Raw genomic sequence first — 16,475 nt, 5'->3', positions numbered from 1 at the left:
TCTAGATCATCAGACTATTAACAAATTTACTTTAGCTTGCATTTTGGAAGGGAAAAACTATTTTTCCAAATCGGAAATTAGCTGTCAAATTAAAGCAGCATGAACTCAGGATGGGATAATGATGGTGTCTCTGATCCTTGTAAAAGAAAAAGACGGGGGGCTGCATGCAGTTTCTGATTATCCACCTAAATGATAATGATAAGCTCAAAAGTGCATTGTTTTAATTATTTGATTTTTTTCTCATGCAGCTTGAGGTTTTTAAATTTGTGTTTGAATTTCTTTTCAAGTAAGGCAAAAAAAATAATCAATGACTTTCTCAGATACTCTTGCATTTCTAATGACCCTTCAATAATATTTTCAGTGGTCCACACTCTCCCAAGCTTCACACATCGATATAATCGCAAGAGAAGAAACTAAGCAAATGTCTTTTGGACCTTGTTCGTTTTCAAAAAACATGGGCAGCCAGAAAGATGTGACTGTAGAAGCAAAGGAGGGTAAACATGCAGGACATGTTTCTGAAATTCATTCTAATCCCTTTACCAACACGATATATACCATATTTTTCGGAATATAAAAAGCACCTTAGTTTTTGGGGAGAAAAATAAGAAAAAAAAATTCTGCCTACCAGGTATTCATCTTGCTAGTCCTTAGCCTGGTCAGCTTCAGCACATTAGTTCATTCGCTGGTTTTGAGGTTGGGGCTGAAAAACAATTTCAAAAGCACAACTGATCTCTGAGGGAGCTCCAGTGACTAAAGCAGGCTAAGCGCAGAAAGGGTAAGAGAAGTCAGCAGCTGTTCCAGGTAGCCATTTTGGGCACTGCACACGCGGGGTTACATTCAGAGTATAAGACAAACCCAAATTTTCAGCCTCTTTTAGGAGGGAAAAAATGTGTGTCTTATACTCCGAAAAATACGGGGAGCCTGGGGTGAGCTGCACATGCCCTTCTCTGAGTCACATGACTAGAAACAAGGAATCTGATAAAGAAGAGGTTGCTGATATTCTGCCCACATTTCTTCTTTCTTCCATGGGAATACATGTCCAGGATTATTTTTTTCTCCAATGCTGCCGTGATGGTTGAGCCCATTTTCAAATCTAGGCCTTCTAAAACCAACTTCTCTGCCCATAAATCTGTTCCTGTTCTATTTTGTTTTCATATCCTGGTGAAGCAGAGGTGACCCAACAATCTTCCACAATTGCCTGTCCTTTTCTCAAGCAGCGACAGCCAGGTAGAGACGGGGGGGGGGAGGGGGGGAGTTGATTCCAATGGGCCTCATGGCTTTCTGCCTCATTGTAGCAGCAGCCTGAGCAACAGGGCTGGTAGAGCGCACTGTGGTCACTGCCACATGATGAGCTGTGGAACAAGGTTGCCTGGCACCATGGGCAGGGCTGGGGCTAGCAAGAGTACGCTGGAAACATCTCCAGGCACCTGGAGAGACAGAACTCCTGGCCCTCAGTGGACCATCTGATCCACAGTCTGTGGTTAAAGGGCCCAATAGCCATGAGGAGACCATGCTTGCTGTCTCCTGCACCTCAAAAAAAAAATAAGACCTCCCCAAAAATAAACCCAAGTGCTTATTTCAAGTTTAAAAGAAAATAAGACCTGGTCTTATTTTCGGGGAAATAAAATATATTATACTACTGCAATAATCTTTTGATGAAGATGCATTTAGAAGTATTTTTTGTGGACAAAATGTAATGATTATGATAATTCTCATAATTATTGATCCTGATGATGGAACTTGGCTATTTTTTCCTCAAATATTGTATCAATGCAATGGATTAAGGATGTAGGTAATGTAATCCACCACTAGATGTTGCTATTGGAAACATAAAGCAAGAGAGGTCTTTAACCAAGGATCAGGGAAAAACATTGTATTTATTTTATTTGTTTAAGAGCTTTACAAATAAATTCTCGAGCCCTGGACAGTTCAATTTAAGTATTGTAATGACACCTTAATAAAGGTTCAGTAAAGTCCTCAATAAATCAGTATAACATAAACCCAAACAATAACTTGCTTGGATCGATGGTCCTAATAAATGGGGCTGTTGTTTAGGGGCACTGTTTTTATTGCTTTCAATGGATTTGTTCCAGATCAGTATCATAGGATGCTCACATCCATGCCTGGGGAATGGTAAATGGCAGTCCAATTAAAAAATGATCACTAGCCTTCTTAGAATGCTGATCCTAAAATCAATCCATTATGCCCAGGACCATCATAGGGTAAATTAGAGGATCCTTGTGCCAAGAAGGTAAGATGTTTGAGTTATCCAATTAACAGCATTGCAATAGAGGGAGCAATTTAACCCTCCCTTTCTCTTTTTGAGGCAAAATTGCCCTAGCAATCTTAGAAAAGGTTTATGGAGGAAGCCCTGAAAAAGAAGCAAGGAAAGGGAAGGGAAGAAGGAGGGAGGGAGGGAGGGAGGGAGGAAGGAAGGAAGGAATGATTCAAAGGCAGCTGGAGGGGGGATGGAGAACCACAGGACTTCTATTTGTTTTTATAAAAGGTTTAAAGGTTTCCCCTCTCCAGTTATAACTGACAACAAGGGGGCAGTGCCCATCTCTTCTCAGCCGAGAGACCCTGTGTTGTTTGAGACACATTTCCATCATCATGTGGCCAGCGTGAAAATATGAAATTCAGTAACCTTCCTGCCAAAGTGGTACCTATATATCTACTAGTATTCGCATGCTTTTGAACTGCTAGATTGGTGTGAGTAGGTAATGGGAGCTTACCAGTGGTGGGTTGCCTCCGGTTCAGACCGGTTCTATAGAACCAGTAGCAAAACCAACGGGAGGCTCTGCCCACTGACCCGAATGTCATCAAAAGTGATCTGCCCATGCAAAAAAGAGAGTGGGCAAGCATGAGCGGAGTGCGCCTGTGTGTGTGTGCGGGCCCAATGTAAACCGGTAGAAAAGGTAAGTAGAACCCACCCCTGGAGCTCACCCCATCGCGTGGCACTTGGTCTGTTGGCTTTCCAGATGATAAGCCCAGCATTTTAACCATGACCCATTGTGCCATGGTTCTGTATACTTCTGTAGGGGTCCTTAAAGGTTTTCAGTGAAGTTTTGGTGGTTTTCGTAAAGAGGTTTGGGAATCATTGATTAATCCAGAGCAGGGGTGGCAAGACTTAAGACTTACGGACTCCAACTTCAGAATTCCCCAGCCAGCATTGACTTAAAGGGAGAAGGAAGCTAATGCTGATGTATCCAAAATAAAGGGCAGCATTACTAGACATAAATAATTACCAATAAATATAAAGGCTATTACTAATATGGTTGTTATCCCTATGCTACTAAATTGTGAATGTATTGTCTCTAATTTTTGTTTTCTGGAGAGAAAACGTAATTTCTACTGCCATAGCTAAGGCTTTTTTAAAAAAAGTTGTTTTTTTAACTTCTTTTTAGAAATGTTCGAACTATAATTGTGCACTAAGTAGAACTAATTTAATGAACTTCCACCCTTCTGTTCTTGTGATCTATAAATAATATTTATTCTTGGGATAATGTTAACTGTGGTGTTTCAAGAAATTCTTCAAAAAATTATTTAAGATATTTAGACAAGTGACACCACTTTATTCATATGTACTTTAAATTGAAGGAATTACCTTATGCATAATCATGCCATTATATATTTTTTGAAGTTCTTACACCACAGATGGCTTCCTTTTCTGTCCTTCCAATTACCATTTTATTGCCTCCTAGCGAATTACCCATGAATATTCAATTTTCTTTTTTTAAGGATTATTTTAAATTACTAGGCAGAAATACTTCATATGTCATATTACATTTGGAGCAATAAGCTTATTGACCATTGTTATTTTAATGACTCTCAAGGTATCCTTCAATAACATTTTTTTAACTGGCTATTCCTCGGCACTTTTTATATATCTTTATTATTTATTTAGTTATTTATTTGCCATTCATCTCACCACAAGATGACCCTGTATGGCTTACAATATTAGAAGCAATAAAACCATAAAAATATTTCTAATAATAATAACTTGCTAATATTTCCCCATGCCCCAGCCTGGAAAGATTTTCATAAAGGATGTACCTCTCTAAGGCACATTAAAAATTACATTTGCACTCGATGGTTTCTGGGTTGTTTTTAATGCAAGGGAACCTTTTAAGTGCTTTTAAAGAATCAATATTGACAAAATAAAATAAATTGGCATTCCAATCAATGTCTAGAACAAGATGCTAAAAGTGTGAAGAAGGAAATATTGCAAATGAAGAAAAGTACAAGAAATGAAGGAGTTGATTAGTTACTCCACCTAAAACCTACCTTGGCCATATCTACCAGCCAGGGGTGAAATGCTACTGGCTTGGGCAGGTTTGCCCGAACTGGTAGTAAAAAATGCTACTGGTTCGCTGAATCATCGGAATTTTTTTTTAAAGCATATTTAACTACTGGTTCCGGAGAACCGGTATGTGTGTATTACACATGCACACATGCACACATGCACAGCCAGCAAACCAGTAGTAAACCGGTTCAGATTTCACCACTACTGCCAGCTATTCTAGTTATGGATGATGCAACAACCAGCTATTTGAGACAACAGTTCCTACTGTTGTAGCACTAATTTTCTCATAGGATTTGTTCTGGGTGGGGATGCGTGCGGGGGGAGGTGGGATTTTCTTTTAGTGCAATGTTTTGCTGGCTAGGAATTTACGGAGTTTGAGTCTACCATTTTCCAGGTGCCAGGGCTGAGAAACACTGATTTAGTGTATTCCCTAATGTAACTCCCACATACTTGGTAATGTAAGTGGTAATATAATTCCCACACGCTTATGCATAATGTATGTATAAGATCCTGACATTTTCCTCTTGGAAAAGGACTTCTGGAGATTGCATTTCCCCTATATTCATACCATAGTGGTATGTCACAAGCAAAACATGACCTTTCTTCCCACTGAAGCAGACGTTAATTCTGCAGCTACAGTCTGAAATGTACCTTTGTGTCACAAGGCCCAATCATGCAAAATTGTGTGAGGTAGGATTGCCAGCTACAAAGCAAAAAAATAATAAAATAAAATCAAAACAAAACAAAAAAACCAAGACAGGACAGGACAGGACTACTTCATCTTGAAAAGTTTTGCTAAAGAAGGGCATTTCAGAAGGAGTTGGAACAAAAAAAAAATAGGGTTTGTAAAATTAATACTGGATAATATTTGGACAAATATGTAAATGAAGACAAGGGATATGTACATAAGAACAAAGTAGCAGTGTATGTTAAATAGTAATTTTATTTGTGGTTATAGAAAAAGTGTGTATGGAAATGATAAGACCAGGATGGTCACACCGTGTCCAAAGTTTTTAATGTTTATTAAATAAAAAAAATTATAAATAAAAAAAAAGAAAGGCGTTTCACAACAATGAAGGAGCACCTTTGCTCAGCATAGCACTGACACCACACTTGAACTACAATGTCATTATGGATAAGGACTACAACTTTCACTCATGTTCATACAACTAAAAGACTGATTTTTAAAATTGAGTGATAGTGCATTTCACCTCTCATTTCACTTTTTTTTAATGTTTATTTCAGCTTTTTGTGGAACATCTTTTTCCAAATGGTCTGTGATTTTCTCTAGCAAACATCCCTTTGATGACAGGTTCTAGAAGGGAAGCATGATGAATATTGCAAAAGTGGCTTGAGTCAGATGGCTGGCTTCTGGCATTGGCAATAGGAAAAATACTTTGCTTGTGATGCTTCTAGGTTCACATTCTACATCAGCTCATAATTTCTTAACAAGCCATAATGGAATGGATTCATTCACAATAAAAGCTGTAAGACAAACCAGATATTGACTCTTTTTCTGATTTATACCACTCTAAGTTAAGATATAAAATATAAAGATATAAAAGGGATTCAGTGGCTCAGTGGCTAAGATGAAAGGTCAACAGTTCAGCAGTTCGAATCCCTAGTGCTGCATAACGGGGTGAGCTCCCTTTACTTGTCCCAGCTTCTGCCAACCTAGCAGTTTGAAAGCCTGTAAAAAATGCAAGTAGAAAAATAGGGACACCTTTGGTGGGAAGGTAACAGCATTCTGTGTGCCTTTGGCATTTAGTCATGCCAGCCACATGACCACAGACGTCTTCGGACAGCGTTGGCTCTTCAGCTTTAAAACGGAGGTGAGCACCATCCCCTAGCATCGGAAACAACTAGCACATGTATGCGAGGGGAACCTTTAATGTTACCTTTAAGTCAAGATATAGCCTGCATGCTTTTGGTATAGTTGACCCAGCCAATTAATTCTATTCCATAATTCCCAGATAATCAAACTGGTTATCAAACTCAATGAGATTGTGAATAAATTGCCTGATAAATTTTAATTTTATTTAGCAGTTTCCTCATTTCTTCTAATTGCTGTTTATGTCCCACCACAAGCCTGTGTAAACGAGGCATTACGAACTCTAGCTGACCAAATCATGGAGGCTGAAGCCAAACACCCTGATTCACTGGCCATTGTTTTGGGAGATCTAAACAAGGCAAACTTAAGGAAAGAACTACCAAAATACTTTCAGCATGTCAATTGTCCCACCAGAGGCAAGAATACTCTAGACCACTGCTACACAACACTAAAAGATGCCTATCGGTCTTTACCACGTGCAGCTGTAGGACACTCTGATCATTGCATGATTCACCTTGTACCTGCTTACAGGCAAAGACTTAAAGCCATAAAACCAATAATTAAATCAGTGAAAACCTGGACGGAGGAATCAGAATTAAAGCTACAGGCATGTTTTGACTGCACTGATTGGAATATTTTTAAAGATACCTCTGCAGACCTGGATGAACTCACAGATACTGTAACATCATATGTCAGCTTCTGTGAAGACCTATGTGTACCTACAAGGAACTTGCGAATACACAGTAATAACAAACCTTGGTTTACACCTAAACTTAAGCAGCTACGACATTCCAAAGAGGAAGCCTACAGAAAAGGTGATAAAATGCTGTACAATCAGGCCAGAAATGCACTAACAAGGGAGATAAGAGCAGCAAAAGAAGCTACTCTGAAAAGCTAAAGAATCAATTTTCAGCAAATGAACCAGCAAACATGTGGAAAACTCTTAAAAATATCACCGGCTATGGCAAACCTCCTTCCCAGGCTGAAGGTAATCAACAACTGGCAGATGACCTGAATGAGTTTTACTGCAGGTTTGAAAGGAAACTACAGCCACCTATCTCCACAACCCCCATCTCAGACACACCAACAACAGCCAAGCCTCCTACAACTGACCCCATTTCATTGGGTTCACAACCCCTAGTGATCACAGAAAAGGAAGTGCAGGACCTATTTCACAGACAAAAGCCAGGAAAAGCTCCAGGCCCAGACAAGATAACTCCTTCTTGCTTAAAAGTCTGTGCTGACCAATTGGCCCCATCTTCACCCATATTTTCAATAAATCACTAGAGATGTGCTATGTTCCTTCTTGCTTCAAACGCTCTACCATCATCCCAGTGCCGAAGAAGCCCACCATCAAGGAACTGAATGACTACAGACCAGTTGCTCTAACATCTGTAGTCATGAAAACCTTTGAAAGGCTAGTGCTTTCCTACCTGAAATCCATCACGGATCCGCTGTTAGACCCCTTGCAATTTGCATACCGAGCAAATAGATCAACAGATGATGCTGTTAATATGGCTCTGCACTACATCCTACAACATCTTGAGTCTCCAAAGACCTATGCAAGGGTCCTTTTTGTAGACTTTAGTTCAGCATTCAATACCATCATTCCAGACATTCTTCTAACTAAGCTAAACCAGCTACAGAACAGACTTGTAAGTGGATCACAAGCTTCCTAACAAACAGGAAGCAGCAGGTGAAGCTAAGCAAGATCACATCAAATACCTGTACAATTAGCACAGGGGCCCCCCAAGGCTGTGTGCTCTCCCCACTTCTCTTCTCTCTGTATACCAATGACTGCATCTCCAATGATCCATTTGTTAAGCTACTGAAGTTCGCAGATGACACAACAGTGATTGGTCTCATTCGAGACAATGACGAATCCGCATATAGACGAGAGGTCGAACGACTAGCCTTGTGGTGCAACCAAAACAATCTGGAACTGAACACACTCAAAACCGTAGAAATGGTGGTAGACTTTAGGAAAAACCCTTCCATACTTCCACCTCTCACAATACTTGACAACACAGTATCAACAGTAGAAACCTTCAAATTTCTGGGTTCTATCATATCGCAAGATCTCAAATGGACAGCTAACATCAAAACATCATTAAAAAGGACAACAAAGAATGTTCTTTCTGCCAACTCAGTAAGCTCAAACTGCCCAAGGAGCTGCTGATCCAATTCTACAGAGGAATTATTGAGTCTGTCATTTGCACCTCTATAACTGTCTGGTTCGGTTCTGCAACCCAACAAGAAAAACACAGACTTCAGAGGATAATTAGAACTGCAGAAAAAATAATTGCTACCAACTTGCCTTCCATTGAGGACCTGTATACTGCACGAATCAAGAAGAGGGCCGTGAAAATATTTGCAGATCCCTCGCATCCTGGACATAAACTGTTTCAACTCCTACCCTCAAAACGACGCTATAGAGCACTGCACACCAGAACAACTAGACACAAGAACAGTTTTTCCCCGAAGGCCATCACTCTGCTAAACAAATAATTCCCTCAACACTGTCAGACTATTTACTGAATCTGCACTACTATTAATCGTTTCATAGTTCCCATCACCAATCTCTTTCCACTTAGGACTGTATGACTATAACTTGTTGCTGGCAATCCTTATGATTTATATTGCTATATTGATCATCAATTGTGTTGTAAATGTTGTACCTTGATGAACATATCTTTTCTTTTATGTACACTGAGAGCATATGCACCAAGACAAATTCCTTGTGCGTCCAATCACACTTGGCCAATAAAAATTCTATTCTATTCTATTCTATTCTATTCAGTTTGATGCGTGGCCTATGGGTAGAGAGAAAAAAATGAATTTAATTTCCAGATCAGGTGACACAGTTATTTCCTCCTAGCCCTATTTTACCATACACAACTATTGTGAAGATTTACAAAAGAGCACACATACTGCTCCCACTCCTTAAATAACTACATTAACAAACTTTAATTCTGGAGCTTACCTTTTTTTTATATGTCTCATGTCACAACAAAGCTATCAAAAAGACGTTTCTTTTGCCTGACTCTTGTTCATTGTATGTTTCCATCTTTCCAATGCTGCTGTTTCCAAGCAATTACTGCAAAAGCAAGGAAACTACTATTTTCAACTTCCAAATATTTGGCTTGGTTTTTGAAAGTGAATGGCAAATTCCTTCTGGGAATCCTCCTGGTGCCCAGGAGACCTTCAATCAAATTGTCCTTCATCAAATAAATATTTGCAGTAATTGAAATTACACTAAAATGCTTCTGTGAATTTTTTTTTTTTAAATGCAATTTATCAAAGCCATAGACTGCAGAGTCCCACTTTTACAGATATATGCTGCACATTAATTTTCTAGCTAGCAGCTTACCTATTTTTTCTACATATGGGAAATAATCAAATTATTTGTCAGTAAGAGAAGCCAATTATGTTCTGCTTAGTTTGAACTTAGCGGAGGCTTTGTTCTTCCTTGAAGTTATTTCTTACTCATTAATCCAATTTATATATTTGCTCATCTCACTGATGCGACTATGGGAAGTGCACAACAATCAATAAAGAATATAAAAAGAGTGAATAAATATAAAACACCCTACTAAAAAATATCTTTAAAAAACAAAATTCAATCAAAGTGGAGGGAGAGCAACTCCTTGTGAACCAACTTTCCCAAGAAGCAATGGTTCCAGAATGGGAAACATTTCTGAGGGGCAGGGATTGCCCAACACAGATTAACATTCTCCAATGTAGCAAACTAGTTGCCCTGCTCTGGGATCAGTTGAGCTATCACTGGACACTGACCCATGACCCTTGGTCCTAACTTCCTTCAGTGAGCTGTCAGGTTTTGTGGAAAACAGAGTCTTCCATCTATGAGTAGTGAATGTTGCTGCAGAAATTGAAGGTGAGGAAAACATTTTGATGTGTAGGGCAATTATTCTGACCATTGGTGTGGAGATCTTTCTGTCCAAATTCATGATACCCTACTATGGGTTGCATAATATAAAAGGATATTATCTATTCCTCCATTGTTCCAGTAACTTGCATCACTAGAGCAGCCAGACCAAACTTTAATTTATTGTTCTTACAAGATCACAAGGCTTACAATAGAAACGGTAAACTGTATGTTCAGAAAAAAGTACACATACCTAAACAAACTCCTGGACCAAGTTGATAGTTAGGTTCTTAAGCCAGGGTGTCACTCTGATGTACTGCATAAAACATGTCTGATTGTACTTGGTTCATACTGTGATATAAAGCCATTGTTTATAAACCAAAAAGACTCAATTCATACAGTACACTGAGTAAAAAACAAATAAACAGTTAAAGTTCTCCTCACAAATCCAGCCAATCTAGGGTCAATGTTATGATTTTAAAGTCTTGTGTTTGTGTGTATGTGTGTGTGCTTTTTCATATTTTATAATTCACTTTTTATGTGACTCATTTTTAGGAAAGGCAAGCTAGGTATAAATTCTTACCTACAAAAAGAGATAGAGGAGTAGAGCAAAACAAACAAACGAACAAACAAAACCTTACTCTAATTCTGTGATTTATTAAAATAAACTTGTACTACAGCCTCTTTTCTGTAAATGCAGTATAATAGTTATTGTGATAGCTCACAATTAATTTATATAAACCAATGCCTTAAGATTTGATAACAATAGTCAGAAGGTTAGATGGCTTTAAGAGGAGGAAAGGGTGACGTCTCATTTTCCAAGGTTTTGTTATGTGTGCAAAGCATGTTAACAAAAAACCTAACAACCACTGCATACAGAAACCTTTTTGTTTCAATAGAACAATGTTTGGGGCCATCAATTAATTAAGCTATGCAAATGAGAATCTTCCAGCAGAGCTTAATCAGAGACATTGGTTACAAAAATTCCGTTCCAGTTTCTTGCCATGGTAAACAATTCATTTGCATGTCTTGATTCAGGTCATACTTAAAGAGAATTTTCTCAAAAACAGTTGGTTTTGGTGACTTTTTAACATAAAAAACCAACTATAATAAATCAAACTTGCTCCCTACATGGAGGCAATATAAAACATATCTTAACTTGTTTATTCTTCCATTAATTTGTTAAATGTAGGATTTAGGTCATTTTACTTTTTTATAAGCAAATGAGAAAACATGCTAACTGTCCCTGTTTTATTTAATGGTGATCTTCCTAATAGTATGTTTGACCTAGGACATAAAATCTTTATGATTCTATGTGTAGAAAAAGAAAACATACAATCTCAACATAATCTTTATTTCAAACAGGGGCCTCTGTGGCTCAGACTGCTAATGCAGTCTGTTATTAACAGCAGCTGCCTGCAATTACTGCAGGTTCTAGTCCCACTAGGCCCAAGGTTGACTCAGCCTTCCATCCTTTATAAGGTAGGTAAAATGAGGACCCAGATTGTTGGGGGCAATAAGTTGACTTTGTATATAAAAATACAAATAGAATGAAGACTATTGCTAACATAGTGTAAGCCGCCCTGAGTCTTCGGAGAATGGCGGGATATAAATGTAAATAAATAAAAAATAATAATAAATAAACAAAAATCTCTGAATCCTATGCACCTTCAAGAAACAGTCTTAAGAAAAACATGTTGAATGGTTGCATTCTAGTTCTTTGGATGAAAGCTCAGAGATGCATACATACATATGAAGCTGGGGGAGGCAGAATTTTCAGAGAAGCCACAGAGAATGCATGGAAGAATAAAATAACCTTACCAACTTGCCTTCTGGCACCTAAGTGTTTGGTGATTTGTACATTTATACACACAATAGTGCCCTTTTTCTGATGGTACCCATACAATCTTCAAAATTCCATGTTGCCCACCAATCCTAAAATAGTTGAGGATCCCTCATCTTAATATGGGTATGCATTCATAATGATCTGAATGTAGGCATAAAATGAATTGGTAGATGCAATAAATATCACAAATCTTTTTATTAGCAAGATTTTTAAATAAAATCACAAAAATATTATAGTTCACCAACCAACATATACTTTATAGCTATGAAAGCAAACATCTTTGGCACTGAGATACTTCATTAAAACAAAGCATCAACAATGTCTTTTGGCTGATAACAAAATATTACTTAATAAACAATAAACCAATACAGAAAGGTAACAGAGTACAATTCCCAATACATTGCACAGAAAATGAAAGTATTGATCCATAATTATAGTCAGACATTTAGTAACAATTTCAAATAGATAGTAATATTATAGTTTGACTGTAAAGTATCAAGTGTTGTGACAAATTTACTGAAAAGAGACTAAAAGAAGAGGAAAATACCTACACAAGCATAAATAGTTTGGGACTCTATGTCCAATAGTTCAATCATTTTAGAAATTCAATAAACCAATAGATATTACAATGAAAAAGTATTTATTTAAAAGTCCAGGATAAAAGCATCTAAGCTATCTTTCAATAGACATAAAAACCAAAAGGCCATTCCCTGGTTTTATAAGCTGAAACCATATCGAACTAAGTATATTAAACTAAGTATTTAATGAATTTTCAAATACAGCATGCTTCTAAGTCCAGTGCAAAATGCCTGACATTGTGACAACATGACACATATGTAGGGATCTCTCACATGGAGCTTGTCAGTTATGTGTCTCCACCTAGATTACATTTCTCTGAAATCAAGAATTGGGAATGGAGTATAATAATAGTGGCATGTGCTTTAGGACTTCAGTAAGGCATTTGACAAGGTAGACCACAACCTACTTCTTAGTAAAATAGAGCATCTGAGAAACTAGCACCACCAGATAGAATCACAACTGGCTGACCAATCACATTAAATGTGTAGTCCACAATGGAATTACAGCTACACAGAGAGAAATATTCAGTGGGATACCGAAGGTTCTTCTTTGTTCCAGTACTCTTCAACATCTTCATAAATGATTTAGATGAAGGAATAGAAGGGAACTTATCAAATTCACAGACAGCACCAAGCTAGGGGTAATAGCCAACACTTTAGAAGTTAAGCTCAAGATCCAGAAAGATTTTGAAAGATTTGAACACTGGGCCCTATCCAACACAATGTAATTCAGTGGTGAGAAAAGTAAAGTTTTACACTTAGGAAAGAAAAATCAAATGCACAGTTATACAAAAGATGGTATCTGGCTCAATGGTAGTAACTGTGGTAGGGATCTAGGAATCCTAGTGGACAACCGCTTAATTATGAGCCACCAGAGTCCTTCAGCTGCCAAAACAGCCAATGTAGTTCAACCAATGCATCAACAGAGGAACAGTCAAAAACACATAAAATGTTAGTCTTGCTATATACTGCCTTGATGAGACTAAACATGGAATACTGCATCCAGTTCTGGTCAGCATTATATAAAAAGGATGTTGAGACTCCAGAAAAGTGCAGAGAAGAGGATTAATCCCCTTCTCAGAAAGAAGGAGTCAACCTATTCTCCAAAGCATCTAAGGGCAAGATAAAAAATAACAGATGAAAACTTATCAAAGAGAGATCCAACCTAGAACTAAGGAAAATTTTCCTGACAGTGAAAACAATTTGCCTTCAGAAGTTGTGGGGACTCCACTATTGGGAGGTTTTTAATAAATTAGACAACCATTTGTCTGGAATGATATGGGCTCTCCTGTTTGGACAAGGGCTTGGACTAGAAGACCTCTAAGGTCCCTTCCTTCCAACTCTTTTATTCTGTATTCTGCTAGTGGTATCTTTGTGCCACTTTGTGAGAACAAATACAACTTCTACACTGCAAAAACATATGGACTATAAATCTTGAGCAGGACAAAGCAATAGATGCAATTTACATAGACTTCTGTAAACCCTTTGATTCAGTAGTACATGACAAACTACTTCTAAAACTAAAATCCTATGGCATCTCCGGACCCCTACATAATTGGATAGCTGTGTTCCTGTCAAACAGATAACAAGTGGTCAAAATAGGGAGCACCCTATCAAATCCTGCACCTGTTAATAGCAGTGTCCCCCAAGGAAGCGTTATAGGACCAACACTCTTCATACTATACATAAATTACTTTTGTGATCATATTTTAAGTAACTGCATTTTCTTTGCCGATGATGTTAAACTATTTAACACTACCAACAATGCTGCTACCCTTCAAAAGACTTTGACTTTGTGTCAGAATGATCAACAAATTGGCAACTCCAAATCTCAACCAACAAATGCTCTATCTTACACATTGGCAAAAAGAATCAGAACACAAAATAAAAGGTAAATGGACATGACCTTGTAGATGACCCTCACTCTGTCAAGGACCTTGGAGTACTCATATCAAATGATCTAAGTGCCAAAGCTCATTGTAACAACATCGCCAAAAAGACATTAAAGGTTATAAATCTAATCTTACGTAGCTTCTTCTCCGGTAATATTACTAACTAGAGCATACAAAACATTTGCTAGACCAATTCTCGAATACAGCTCATCTGTCTGGAACCTGCACTGCATATCGGACATTAATACAATTGAGCGCATCCAGAAATATTTCACAAGAAGAGTCCTCCACACTCTGCTCGCAACAAAATACCTTATGCCACCAGACTTGAAATTCTGAGTTTAGAAAATGTAGAACTACGCCGCTTTCAGTTTGACCTAAGCATAGCTCATAAAATCATTTGCTACAATGTCCTACCTGTCAATGACTACTTCAGCTTCAACCACAGCAATACACGAGCACACAATAGATACAAACTTAAAGTGAATCTCTCCAAACTCGATTGCAGAAAATATGACTTCAGTAACAGAGTTGTTAATGCCTGGAATATACTACCAGACTCCGTGGTCTCATCCCAAAATGCCCAAAACTTTAACCTAAGATGATCTACTGTTGACCTCACCCCATTCCTTAGAGGTCTGTAAGGGGCGTGCGTAAGAACACCAGCGTGCCTACCGTCTCTATCCTAATGTTCCCTTTAACTGTATTCACTTTATGTATTCAATTCATGTTTATATATATTATCTAATATGTGCTCAACAAAATAAATAAATAAATAAAATATGCAAAAGGCAGCTGGATCTATGTAGTTTCTGCTTCTCTACTGACTATGGAAAATCTATCTGAGAGAGATTTAATATCAAAACTAGATAGGATTTTCATAAATAGATTGACCCAGATAGAATTCCATCAGCTTTGTTTACTAAGTGGACAAAATTAAGAAGAATTTCAGTTTCTGAAAGTGCCTATGCTCAGTAGAATATTTGCTCTGTCTGGAGACAGTTAATCCAAAAAGTTATTTATTTCTCCAATTTTTATAGGCAAGTGCCTCATTTGGTTAATGGAACACCATCAATGGTCTGAAAATGTTGCCCAAGAGGCATATCCCAATTTTTATTGGAATGCATGATATAACTTGTTCTCCCTTGTTCCATGTTGTTAAGAAAAGAAAATTTAATCAAGACTTGTTAATAATTTAATTGTAATAGTATTTTAATGAAACACACATTAAGAATTAAATATCAGAGTCCAGATGATTATCTGTAAAACATGCATCAATTAGAAATAGATTGTCTGCCCATACAAGAAAAGTATTATGAGATTGGAAAATGGGTGTGCAAAGCACACTGTCACTACTCCCTGCCAAATATTTTTTTTCTTTTTCACATTATTCTGATCTCATGAATTCCATTCTTTAGTGTCACAGGTAAAATAATAATTTTATCCTTGTTACAAAATACAGGAATATGTAATTTTTGATATTATGACTGGAAAATGAGACTGGGGTTGTTAATTCTTGGAGTATTTGATTGTATAAGGCATGTTGGAATATTTTTAAAATCTCTTGCCTTCTCTCAATTACTACTATTTTAATGAGTATAAAAGGAATTCTGTAGAAGAGAGGGACAAGACAAATATGCAGAAGATTCAGTACAGGTTACCTGCACACTGGCGTGAAAAGATTGCAGAGGGTTGCACTTTTTGGCAATTCAATACTTCACAGAAATAAGCTGGACGCTACATTGAGGTTCCACAAGTAACAAAAACAAGAAAGCAATGGCAAAATGCAGAGGAAGGCTCACATTTGGACATAGTCCATGTATAACTTTTTGCACACTGGTAAAGATTCAGCAATATTTCAAGTTCCTAGATAGACAGTGCTCTACTATTTTAGGTTGCAGTAAAAAACAATAAATATATTTATAAGAATAGCAACTAAGCATGCAAAGCTACATAAACACCACTTTCATCCTGAGATTGTGTCTTCTTAGTGAACATTCTGAGCTTTGAAAATGTAATCTATGTAAAAAGGTAGATTACAACGATTTACAATGGCACACATTTACTTTTATATCGCCATACTTAAGTACAAAATGCTTCGAAGTTATACTTGCAAAAATTAATTATTTGAGACTTGAT

This window comes from Ahaetulla prasina, chromosome 4 (assembly GCF_028640845.1).
Source record: "Ahaetulla prasina isolate Xishuangbanna chromosome 4, ASM2864084v1, whole genome shotgun sequence".
NCBI classification, from domain to species: domain Eukaryota; kingdom Metazoa; phylum Chordata; class Lepidosauria; order Squamata; family Colubridae; genus Ahaetulla; species Ahaetulla prasina.
The sequence above is the reverse complement of the archived record's forward strand: the minus strand, read 5'-3'. Positions refer to the sequence as shown.